General features: G+C 31.5%; 1 protein-coding gene and 1 long non-coding RNA gene across 3 annotated transcripts in view; one reads left to right on the top strand and one right to left on the bottom strand.

Annotated features, from left to right (window-relative positions):
- Nucleotides 1–12,500, top strand: part of LOC106880106 (uncharacterized) — a 513,189-nt gene that overhangs the window by 468,986 nt on the left and 31,703 nt on the right. The gene's annotated exons all lie outside the window — the stretch shown is intronic.
- The window catches only part of LOC149133106 (uncharacterized), a 129,888-nt gene that overhangs the window by 116,561 nt on the left and 827 nt on the right, over nucleotides 1–12,500 (bottom strand). The window lies entirely within an intron of this gene.

The following is a 12,500-nucleotide window of genomic DNA, read 5'->3' as shown; positions in this document are numbered from 1 at the left end:
CTTCGGACATTTTTATAAGTATCTTAGGCCACTGGTTTAAATTAATATTTAATAATATTAATTTCTACCCTCATTACTTAATTTTTACACACACACACATATATATATATATATACACACATATATAAATATACACATATATAAATATACACATATATAAATATACATATACATCTAGAGATATACACATACATATATATACACACATATATATATATATACATACACATATATATATACCTATACATATATATATACATACACATATATATATACCTATACATATATATATATATATATATATATATATATATATACATATATATATATATATATATATATATATATATATATATATACATATATATATATATATATATCAATAGATAGATATATTTATACTTGTGTGTGTGTGCATGCTTATATATGACTGTCTTCTTTTAGTTTCTGTCAAGCATACCCACTCATAACATCTTAGTTAATCTGGGAAGACATTTGCCCACAGTATCAAGCAGTGGGACTGAAACCAGAACTACATGTTTGTGTTTGAGAATTGAACCTCTTAACCACACAGAACATGGAGAACATTTTTAGAAAGAACAATTAAAACAAACCATTTTCTTTCCATTCCACAGAGAGACCCATTCTTCAGCATCTGATTTACCCAGGAATTTATATCTATTTCATGTTTGTAGTTTATTCTACAATTCTAAGTATTTATTTCATCAAGATTTTCTGTATGACTTCATCTGTGCATTGTTTATCTGCAATACAATTCCTAGCATTTTTTATTATATTTTATTTTATTTTAGCTAAAATCTCAGATAATAATTTGGCACAAATATTGGAATATTTTGGGGGAAATTTTTTTCTCATTAGATTTCAAAGTTTTTAGGAGTTTTTTTTTTAAAGTAAGTCTTCTCAGACTATAGTTTCTTGCAAATTCAGTTGGTGGAGACTTTTATTTCCATATTCACTACGTACTTACATACATACACGCATACATACATTCATACATACATACATAGATACACGCATACATACATACATACATACATACATACATACATACGTACATACAGACATACATACAGACAGACAGACATCATACAAACACACAAACATACATACATATATACATACATACATATACACATACATACATACACACACAACACACATACATACACACACATACATATATACACACATACATACAGACAGACACCATACATACAGACAAACAGACCGACAGACACCCTATACGTGCAGACAGACACCATGCATGCAGACAGACTGGCAGGCAGACAGACATCATACATACAAACATTTTCCACATATACATACAAGCATACATTTATACATACACATATTCATATACATACATACATACATAAATAAATGCAAACATATATTCACATATACATACATCTTTTACCTTTTATGTGTTTCAGTCATTAGACTACGGCCATACTGGAGCACCACCTTGAAGAACTTTTAGTCGAATAAATCGACCCCACGACTTATTTTTTCAAAACCTAGTACTCATTCTATTGGGGTTTTTTTTCCAAACCTTAAGTTATGGGAATGTAAACAAACCAACACCAGCTGTCAAGAAGTGGGGCAGGACAAACTCAGACACACACACACGTACATATATTTGATGGGTTTCTTTCAGTTTCCATCTACCAAATCCATTCACAAAACACTTGCTCAAGATGCCATACAGTGCGACTGAACGCAGAACCATGTGGTTGGGAAGCAAACTTCTTGCCATACAGCCATATACATACATACAGATAGACAGACAGACAGACAGACAGACATCATTATTATCATTATCATCAACATCACCATTATCATCAAACAAGCATGGTTGTGTGGTTAAGAAGTTTGCTTTCCAGCCATGTGATTTCAAGTTCAGTCCCACTGTGTAGCACCTTTGGTCAGTGTCTCCTTCTATAGCTCCAGGTCAACTAATACCTTGAGAAGTTGATAGATGCAAACTGTGCAGAAACCTGACATGTAAGTGTGCGCATATGTGTGGTATCTGTATGTTGACAACTGGTGTTGGTTTGTTTATGACCCCTGGTTAGTTCTGACAGAATAAGAACCAGACTTCAAAGATAAGTATTGGAGTTGTTTTAACTCAACTTTCATGAAAGTGTCACAGCGTAGCAGTTCATTGAATGGAACAAGAAAAAGAATAAAAGAACAAAACAATTAAAATAAAGAATAAAAGAATTCTTTGCAATACAGAGTGTCTTCTCAAAATTTCTCAAATGGTTTTATTAACCTTGAATATGGAAAGTGAATATATCAGCTCAAACTTTTATTATTGTGAACCATGGAAAGCAGTTTTACTCCATAACTTTGAAAAAAAGCATCTCTTTATACTGCAAGAAGCAGAGACCCCCAGTGACACATTTGAGAAGGGACAATTTTTCAGATTTTCTTAATTTGTTTGATATATTTCACTAAATATTTCTTTATAGGGTAAGAATCAAATACTTTTAGGGGTAGATATGAAAACCATACCTACAGGAGATACTAAAGAAAGTATTGCAAAAGCAGAAAATATCAATTCTGTGCTTTGTTGGATAATTAACTTTGTTACAGGAATGACCATGAAATTTGATTATGCAGCCAAAGTGTTAACTACAGATGACTGATTAATTTATTTGCTCATTAATAGGGAAACTCGAGTATGGGATTAACTAATAACTCTTTTGCTTCTATTCATTTTAGTGCTAGTATCAGCATGCCTTTAGAATTATTCTTTTTGTGGCTTGGGTTCAACTGTCCTTTTTAGCATGTAAGAAGTCCTGTCAAGGGTTTTCTCTCTGTATATAAATCTTTATACACTCTTATATATATATATATATACAGAGAGAGACAGATAGGGAGAGATAGTAGGAGGGAGAAAGAGAACGAATGAGAAAACGAATGAAAGATATATAAACATGTGTGTATAATTTCATTTATGAAAGCAGCACAATATGATAATGAGAACAGATATACTGTGAACTAAATTCATTAATATATACAATGCTGTCTCTTAAGATTCTAAAGTTATATTTCTCCTCTTCCTTTGCCCATAATTATTCTCCCTCTCCATAAACACATTACATGCAATCAACTTCACAAGTATTTGTTTCCAACGCTTCAGTAAGATAACCAATATTGCTATATATATATATATATATATATATATATATATATATATATATATATATATATATATATATATATATATATATATATATATATACATATATATATATATATATATATATATGAATGTATGTATGTATGTATATAAGTAGATTAAGGAAAACAATCACATTATATTAAAAAATGATAAACTAATTTTTTCCCAATAAAACTGGAAATAATTTAATTTTACATATGTGTAAAGTTATATATATGTCTGTTGGGGTATCTATGTGAGTGTGTGCATATATATGTGTATGTATATATATATTTACAATATTTTTATAAACAAACCCGAAAGAATAAATATCATTATGGTATATATTATGTACAGTTATTTTATATATATGTGTGTGTGTGTGTGTGTGTGTATGTATATATATATATATATATATATATATATATATATATATATATATATTTATTTATAAATGCTTTTGTGTGTGTGTAGTGAGAAAAAGCAAGCTAGACACACAGACTGACAGAAAGAACTATGAATTTTACATTCATATATATATGTATATATATGAATGTATGTATGTATATATATATATATATATATATATATATATATATGTGTATATTGTATGTATGTATGTATATATATATGTATATTGTAAGTATGTATATATATACATGTATATATATATATATATATATATATATATATATATATATATATATATACACATATATATGTATATACATGTGTATATTGTATGTATGTATATACATATATGTATATATATATATATATATATATATATATATATATATATTTAATTCTTTAAAATGTTTCAGCTTCAAAGCTGCAGTCATGCTGGAGCACCACCGTTGACTGTGCTACACCATTATTTGAAACCTCTTCTGATATGTGGCATTTGATCAAGGGGGGAGTTTTTAAGTTGTGTACTTATCCTATCAATCTCTGTTGCCAAACTGCTAGGTTATAGGAGCGTAAATAAACCAACATAGTTATTTCCTGTTTCCTGCCATGAGGTAGACTTGTTTGGAACTAGGACTACATTACCAAACTGTGCTTACAAGAAATAGCATTCAGATCATGGTTGTTTATAGGTCTACTAGGTCAGGGCTGACCTAGGGTTTAACAACTATAACACCATAACACCACCACAAGCAAGCAACAACAACTATGCATTGCTGTAGAAGGAACCTCTGCACAGTCATGCAATATCTTAGCAATAGCAGCCAAATCTCTCCTCAAATCTCAAGATGTACAGTATTTAAAAAAAAATACAGTGTGTATTTATAAGAAGCTTGCTTTGCAAACAGATGGCATTTGGGTTCAGTCCCACTGTGTGGCATCTTGAGTAAATGTCTTTGACTACAGCCCCAAGCTGACCAATGCCTTGTGAGTGAATTTGGAAGATGGAAACTGTATGGCAGCCCAGTTCGTGCGTGTGTGTGTGTGTGTGTGTGTCTTTGGTTTGTCTCCCATCACTGCTTGACAACCAGTTTTGGTTTGTTTACGTTCCCATAATCTAGCAGTTTGGCAACAGAGATCGATAGGATAAGTACACAACTTAAAAAATAAATACTGGGGTTGATTGGTTTGACTAAAGCTTTCAAGGAAGTGCCCCAGCATGGCCATAGCCCAATGACTGAAACCAATAAAATATAAAAGATACATTGGACATGGGAATTCTTGCTGCAGGGTGTTATGGCTGGATATGGTCGGACGTGGTTAGTCATGACTGGAAAGCCTTTGATAGTATATTTGCTGTTCAATCAAAACTGACCTGGTTGGCTTAAACAACAAGAACAACAACAACTACAATTATAACAATTGTCAATTAATTCTTGATGTTTTGGCAGATTTTTTTATTTTTATTTTTAATCCTGTAATATCTCTAAATACACACAGCAAAATAAGCACCATTTTACAACTATCGACACCACCACCACCAACAACAACAACAACTATTAATGACAACAGCAACAACATCAATATCAACAGTATCTATTGACAACAACAACAAAAACAACAACTATTGACACGAGGAAAACAACATCAATAATTTGTCATTAATCTTGGAAGCAAGATTTTATAATAATATTCATAATCTTCTTAAAGTTGTTCCTGTATAATTAGCATTTTAAAAATATTATTGTCAATACTCTCATTATTCTTTTGTAGCTTTGATAATTAATTATTGAAACCATTCATTCATGCAGAGTAATAATAGATGAGTGTGTGTGGGCATGTGTCAATTTGCATATATATATATATATATATATATATATATATATATATATATATATATATATATATATATATATATACTTGTATATATAAGATTGACCAGTGACCGGTCTGTCAAAATGCTAGAAGAAGCTCACTTAAAAGATTCTCAAATACGGATTCAACGGAGCAAAAACAGGCGGGCTAGACTAGTGAAAATTGTACATACCTAGATTATCTGCAGACTATAGTTTCAAAATCAACACTTTCAAAATAAAAGTGTCTATTTTTCTTCAGTACAGATTGCCGATATTTTTACAATCGAACAGAATCTCGTGCTAGTTGTCTTCAACTAGTGAAAGCGTGCACGTGATTCTATCCATTATAAAGATTAAAATTCAAAAGTCTTAGTTTTGGCGCGCTTATATATATATATATATATATACACACACACACGTGAGTACTGTCGTGTATAGAAGAATATATTACTCAAAGAAATTACAACATTGATTTTCAGGTTTTATTTGCAATATTATTATAATATAATATAAGATAATATAATATAATGAAATGATAGAATATCAAATGTCCTTTCTGGTTGAACTAGTACTTTCATACATTAAACTATGCAATCTTCAGGTTCATGTAGTAGTGATGACATATTACCCGTTTCGATGGTGAATCTCACCGTATCAAATATCAGTAAAAATTCATAAAATTTTGAAGTAAAAACAGTCTTAGATGTGCCCTGTGTCAAAAAATATTATTCGTAGCAGATGTTCTCTCGAAATCGTTCACACGCTCCTGACTCGGGCTCAGAAGTTACAGACCGAGTTGTTATCTATAATCGCAAAAATTAAAATACAAATTCAATGTTTTCTTGAAATAATAAATTTCTATAGAGATTAGGATTTAAATTCCACTCAATGAAAAGTTTCCGTTCTACAATATTGTTAAAATAATGAAAAATTATCTAGAAACTCGAGCTAATTACATACTAGCCTGGTAGGTGAAAAGGACTAACTGACATCTCTTGTCAAGAGTACAGGAAACAGTCAGATCACTGATGTTTGATGTGCACTCGGCTTTCGTTATTTGATTGCTGTTAATCTGTGCGTTTATGTGTAAAGATCAGTTGTGTTTTGCATGGTTGCCTTATTTTTACTCTTAACTTAGAAATGGAGAAAGACACAGTGCTAGATATAAAAAATGAACCATTTGGGGCCAGGAATATTGCGGAAAAATGTGAGGCATTCTTTCGTTAGAAACAGCAAACTTACTTACTGTTAAATTATCAGTGAAAATGTAAGTCTACGGTGTGCTTTATGTATGTTACTATCTTTTATACATGTGTCTTATGCGAAGTCTGTGATGAGCCTGAGTGACACTGATGCCCTCCACCAAATCAACATTGCCTGTACAAGCATACAGTGGAACACACATCAAGTGTCAAAGCGATTGCAAAGCAATGTGAGATGAAGTGTTTTGCTTATAAATACAATACACACACCAATCCAGGAATTCAGGAATTGAAACCACGATCTCATAATCATGAGTGAACCATCCTAACCAGTAGACCATTTGCTTTCAACACACATATATATATATAATAGAAATATGTTACAAAAACAAAATAGAAACTACACGTGGAAATGTAAGGGGAAAGTAAGCAGAAACATAAACGAAAATGCACATTGGAAATCAAAAAAAGTAAAGGCTTTTTATGAAAAGTAACGATAGAAATATACAATTAGATGAACTGAGGTAGGAATAAAGGTAATAAAAGTCATTATTGTGAGTTGTTTAAGAGATTCAAAAGCATACCGGTTTCGTAATATTACTAATCATTGCTCTGAATATACACCGAATACTGAATATATATAAACATATTACAGCAACATCAGTGTCAAGCAGTGTTTAGGCATAATTGAACTTTAGGCTAGTTAAGATGTTTGTGATATATATCAACTGCTAAAGGCAAGTTCATTGCAGTTACCACGGAGAAAAATTTCTCTTATGATAAAAACAAATGGTATAAAAACACCACAGGTGTCCAATGCTGCCACCTGTCAGGTTCTCAGACATCAATGTTTCTAGCTCTTTTGTCATTATCAATGGGAAATACCAAAGAGAGGTAACTTTGGATAGACCTAATCAAATCATGGTTTTAACTAAAATACAGTCAACATCGATTGATTTCTGCCAGTAGACTACCAAAGTTGTGAAATTTACAATAATAGTACCAACCAGTGTTTAGGCATGCGCAAAGTTTAAATTAGTTAAAATATGTTTGTGGCATATTTTAACTGCTAAAAGGCAGATTCACTACAGTTACTGCAGAGAAAAAAATTCTCTCCTACAGTACAAAAAAGGTGCAAAAGCACGATATCTGTCCATTGTTGAACCTGTTAGATTTCCAGACATCAATGTTTCTACCTTCTTGTGCAAATCAATGTTATGTATATGTGTATATACATACACACACACACACACACACACACACACACACACACACAGATATAAACATATATTTCTATTCATACATTTGTATTTGCACATATTTATGTGTATCGATAAAAATATATGTATTTATATGTTTATCTACATACAAGTGTGTCTTTGTGTGTTTTTGTATGAGTGTTTCTATGAGACCAAATCTAAATAAGGATATATATACACCTATAAATATGTATATAGGTATATGTGTATATATATATATATATATATATATATATATATATATATATATATATATTCAAAATATGCATATGTATATAGACATATGTATATATATATATATATATATATATATATATATATATATATATATTCAAAATATGCATATGTATATAGACATATGTATATACATTCTAAATATATATATAGATATATGTAAATATATATACATAAATTTACAATTCTTTTATCTTTTAATCCAATTCAGTTAATAAAGTTTTATAGGAAAAAATTCACAAATAATTTCTATGGTTGATTAATTTTTACTCTTTTTTGTTGGTAGGTCAGCAAACATTAAAGAAATCTTTTTAAAGAATTGTTGTATTGAGAGAAATTTGACATATGGCATTGTGTTGACATCAGAAAAGATCGCCATCATATGATGACCATCACATAATTGCCATCATATGACAGGGATCTTTCAAAATATACTTTTGCTCCCAATTTTGGTCCTGCATAGTTCTTTGATGTATAAGTCGAACAATCTTTATTGGCAGTAAATTTTGTAAATTTTGAAAAATTCGACTTGTATGCCATAAAATATTTTTTTTTAACAATTAATTTGCATATAAATAATGGTAGATGAAAATTATTCACTTAACGCAACTAGTCTACTATCTCCCAGTATGTTTTTCACAAGCTGACAGACAGTGCCAAAGTTCAAGAATTGGTTATCATTTAATGTCAAGAAACATTAACGTTTGAAGATTGCATGATAGCAAATACATCAAAGAATTGTCTAAAAGCTATGGAAATTTTGAAAGAAAAAATAAATTGGTTACGAAAATTGTCTGAAGATAAAATTTGCAAAACTGAAATAGTATTTGTAGTGTTCCAGGCTTGTGAATAAATTTGGTAGACAGAGACAGAAAGAAACTTATAATATATCTTTCATTTAAGGCGGCGAGCTGGCAGAAACGCTAGCACGCCAAGCGAAATGCTTAGCGGTATTTCATCTGTCTTTATGTTCTGACTTCAAATTCCGCCAAGGTTCGACTTTGCCTTTCATCCTTTCGGGATCAATAAATTAAGTACGAGTTGCATATTAGCGTCGATCTAATCGATTGGTCTCCCCTTCCCCAACATTTCAGGCATTGTGCCTAAAGTAGAAAAGAAAACATTTTTCATTCTTTACTTGTTTCAAGACAGCGAGCTGACAGAAACATTTGCACGCCAGACAAAATGCTTAGTTCCATTTCACCCGTCTTCACATTCTGAGTTCAAATTCCATCAAGATCAACTTTATCTTTCATCATTTTGGGATCGATAAATTAAGTATCAGTTGAAAAGTGGGATCAATGTAATCAACCTGCTCCTTCCCTGAACTTGCTAGCCTTGTGCCAAAATTTAAAACCATTTTACTTGTTTCAAGGTGGTGAGCTGGCAGAATCGTTAGCATGCTGGACAAAATGCTGAGTGGCATTTCATCTGTCTTTATGTTCTGAGTTCAAATTCCACCAAGCTCAACTTTGCCTTTCATCCTTTTGGGGGTTGATAAAATAAGTGTCAGGTGAACACTGGCATCCATATAATTAACTTGCCCCCTCCCACAAAGTGTCCTTTAGTAGAAACGATTATTTACTCGTTTTAGTCATTAAACTGGGGCCATGCTGGGGCACCGCTTTAGTTAAGCAAATCAACCCCAGTACTTGTTTTAGTTTTCTACAATTGCTGCTCATTCTATCAGCGTCTTTTGCTGAAATACTAGTGTACTAGGATGTAAACAAACCAATACCAGATTTCAAGTAATGGTAAGGGACAAACACAACACAAACACAAAGGTACATGTACATAGATACATACATACGTGCATATATATATATATATATATATATATATATATATATATATATATATATATATATATATCACTCTGACCAGCCATAACTTTTAACCTCCAAACAGATATATATATATATATATATATATATATATATATATATATATGCAACCAAAAGAGCTATTAATAGTTTCATGCTATTATGATACTCCAACAGGCATCTTTATAAAATATGGTATGTATCTTAAAACAGTTTTTCAGGCTCTGTTTACACATTATATATAATTTTTAAAAACAAGGACACTGGACAGTAAGAAAAGACAAAAACGCAGAAAAAGCAAGAAGAAAGTTGGTGCAAAAATATATAAAGGGAGGACAGGCTAACTTCGGGTTCTGTCTACCAAATCCACTCACAAGGCTTTGGTTGGCCAGAGGCTATAGTGGAAGTTATTTTACTGAATAAAAAAAAAGCAATGCATTTTAACAGAAATACGTTAATAACAGAGTTAATGATAGTTGCTGTCTTCTAAACTATGTTGTATGATGTATATGCATGCACAGAAGATGATAAGTGTAAATGAAAAACATGCTCATTGCTTTCATCTTGAAATCAGAACAGTTTAATAGATATATATATGCTTTCGCTGAAGAGGATTAATAACATTAAAACATGTGAGCTTATCACACTGAATGCCCTCCCAACAGAATCAGTTGTTATTTAATTTGGATTTACCCTTAAAAAGAAATATTATTATTATTATTATTATTATTATTATTATTATTATTATTATTTTCTCTTTATCACAAGTTTTGTTGGAGCTCCTGGAGTCTTGTATGCGTAGCGGGCTTACTACCTGCAGCCTACAGTGCCATGCTATTCATTCTTTTCAACTATCTAATACTTTCCTGATTATTGTGGCTGTGCCAAGGAAGCAAATCTTTTGTAACAGTTCTACTGGGCATTCTATTCCAATTTCCTTTATACTCCTCTTGATGCCTTCTGATACTGTCATCAAGGGCTCGACAATAATTTGCACTATCTTCACCTTCTTCATTTTCCATAACTGGGTTATTTCATACTTAATATTATTATTATCAACGTTGCACAGTAAACAATATCGTGAGGTTGTTGATTGAAGATACTGCGTCTACCGGGTGTTTGTACTGTTTGTCAGGTCACAACAAGGACCTTAGACAGACAGTACTTTACACAATATGCATGCAGTTCCAAGTAATGCCAACTTTTGCAATACATCTAGATTGTAGGGTATTTCTAAGGTTTTCAGATGTTTTTTTTTTCAGATTGGGTGGTATTGAGCCCAAGTTCCGATGACAGTAGGGACAACCTTTATGTTCGACTCTCATAGCTGCCACATCTCAGCGATTTCAATTCTCATGTTTCCATATCAACCTTTTTTCTTTCTTTTATGGTGATTTGTTGATCTCCTGGCACTACCATGTCAGTTATTAGGCACGCTTGTTTGTCCCTCCTAAAGTTTACTATATCCGGCCTTTGGTGCTTTAATACCTTGTCTGTCTGGAAGTCAAAGTTCAGGGAAATCTCAGACGGTAGGATTCCTCGATTATCTCTAGAGGCATTCCTGTATCAAGAGGACCACACCTCTATCATCCTCCCCACGCCCACATTTTTTTTTGTACTTCTGTATGCTCTGCACACATCTCCTCTTTCCCAGTGTGTACCGTGTACACTTTTTATCTTTTATCATTTCATTCTTATATGTAAACCTCCGCCCTTTATGTCCCTCTCTGTATTGTCCCTCTTATCTTTCGCCCTCATGGCAAATAAATGAAATAATAATAATAATAATAATAGTTATTATTATTATTATTATTATTATTATTATTATTATTATTTAAGGCAGCGAGCTGGTGGAATCTTTAGCACGCCAGGCAAAATGCTTTGCAACATTTTCTGTCTTCACGTTCTAAGTTCAAATTCCGCCGAGTTCGATTTTGCCTTGTCGATAAATTAAGTACCAGTGAAACACTGGGGTTGATGTAATTGACTCATCCCCCTCCCCCAAAATGGTTGCCCTTGTAACAAGATTTGAAACCATATATTAATATTATTATTATTATTAACATTATTATTGTTATTATTACTATTCAAGCTGGCGAATTGTAAGAGCATTAGAAAAATAACTTGTGGTATTTATTCTGGTGCTTTACATTCTGAATTCAAATCTTACCAAGATCTTCTCAACCATCCGTCACTCCAGGAGAGATAAAATAAAGTACCACTCAAGTACTGAGATGGATGTAACTATCACCCCTCACCCAAATTTCAATCCCCTTTCGTCTGTCTCATAAACCATTAGTACTACTAATAATGTTTCCAAATTTAATGAAAATTTCCAATTTTAATATTAGTTTTAAATATTAAATATTTAACATTTATTAGATATTTCGTGAATATCTTATTTTTATTGATTTTCTATAATTCCCTCTTGAAAAATATTTGTAATATGCATTTAATTCTTGAAAACGAGAATTAGATTGTTTTAGAGTGAATAATTAAACTCATGATTGATTTTCATTAAACCCTGG

The sequence above is a fragment of the Octopus bimaculoides genome, chromosome 12 (genome assembly GCF_046866305.1).
Source record: "Octopus bimaculoides isolate indiv1 chromosome 12, ASM4686630v1, whole genome shotgun sequence".
NCBI classification, from domain to species: Eukaryota; Metazoa; Mollusca; class Cephalopoda; order Octopoda; family Octopodidae; genus Octopus; species Octopus bimaculoides.
Note: the sequence above shows the minus strand (reverse complement) of the source record. Positions and strands in the feature narration are given on the sequence as shown.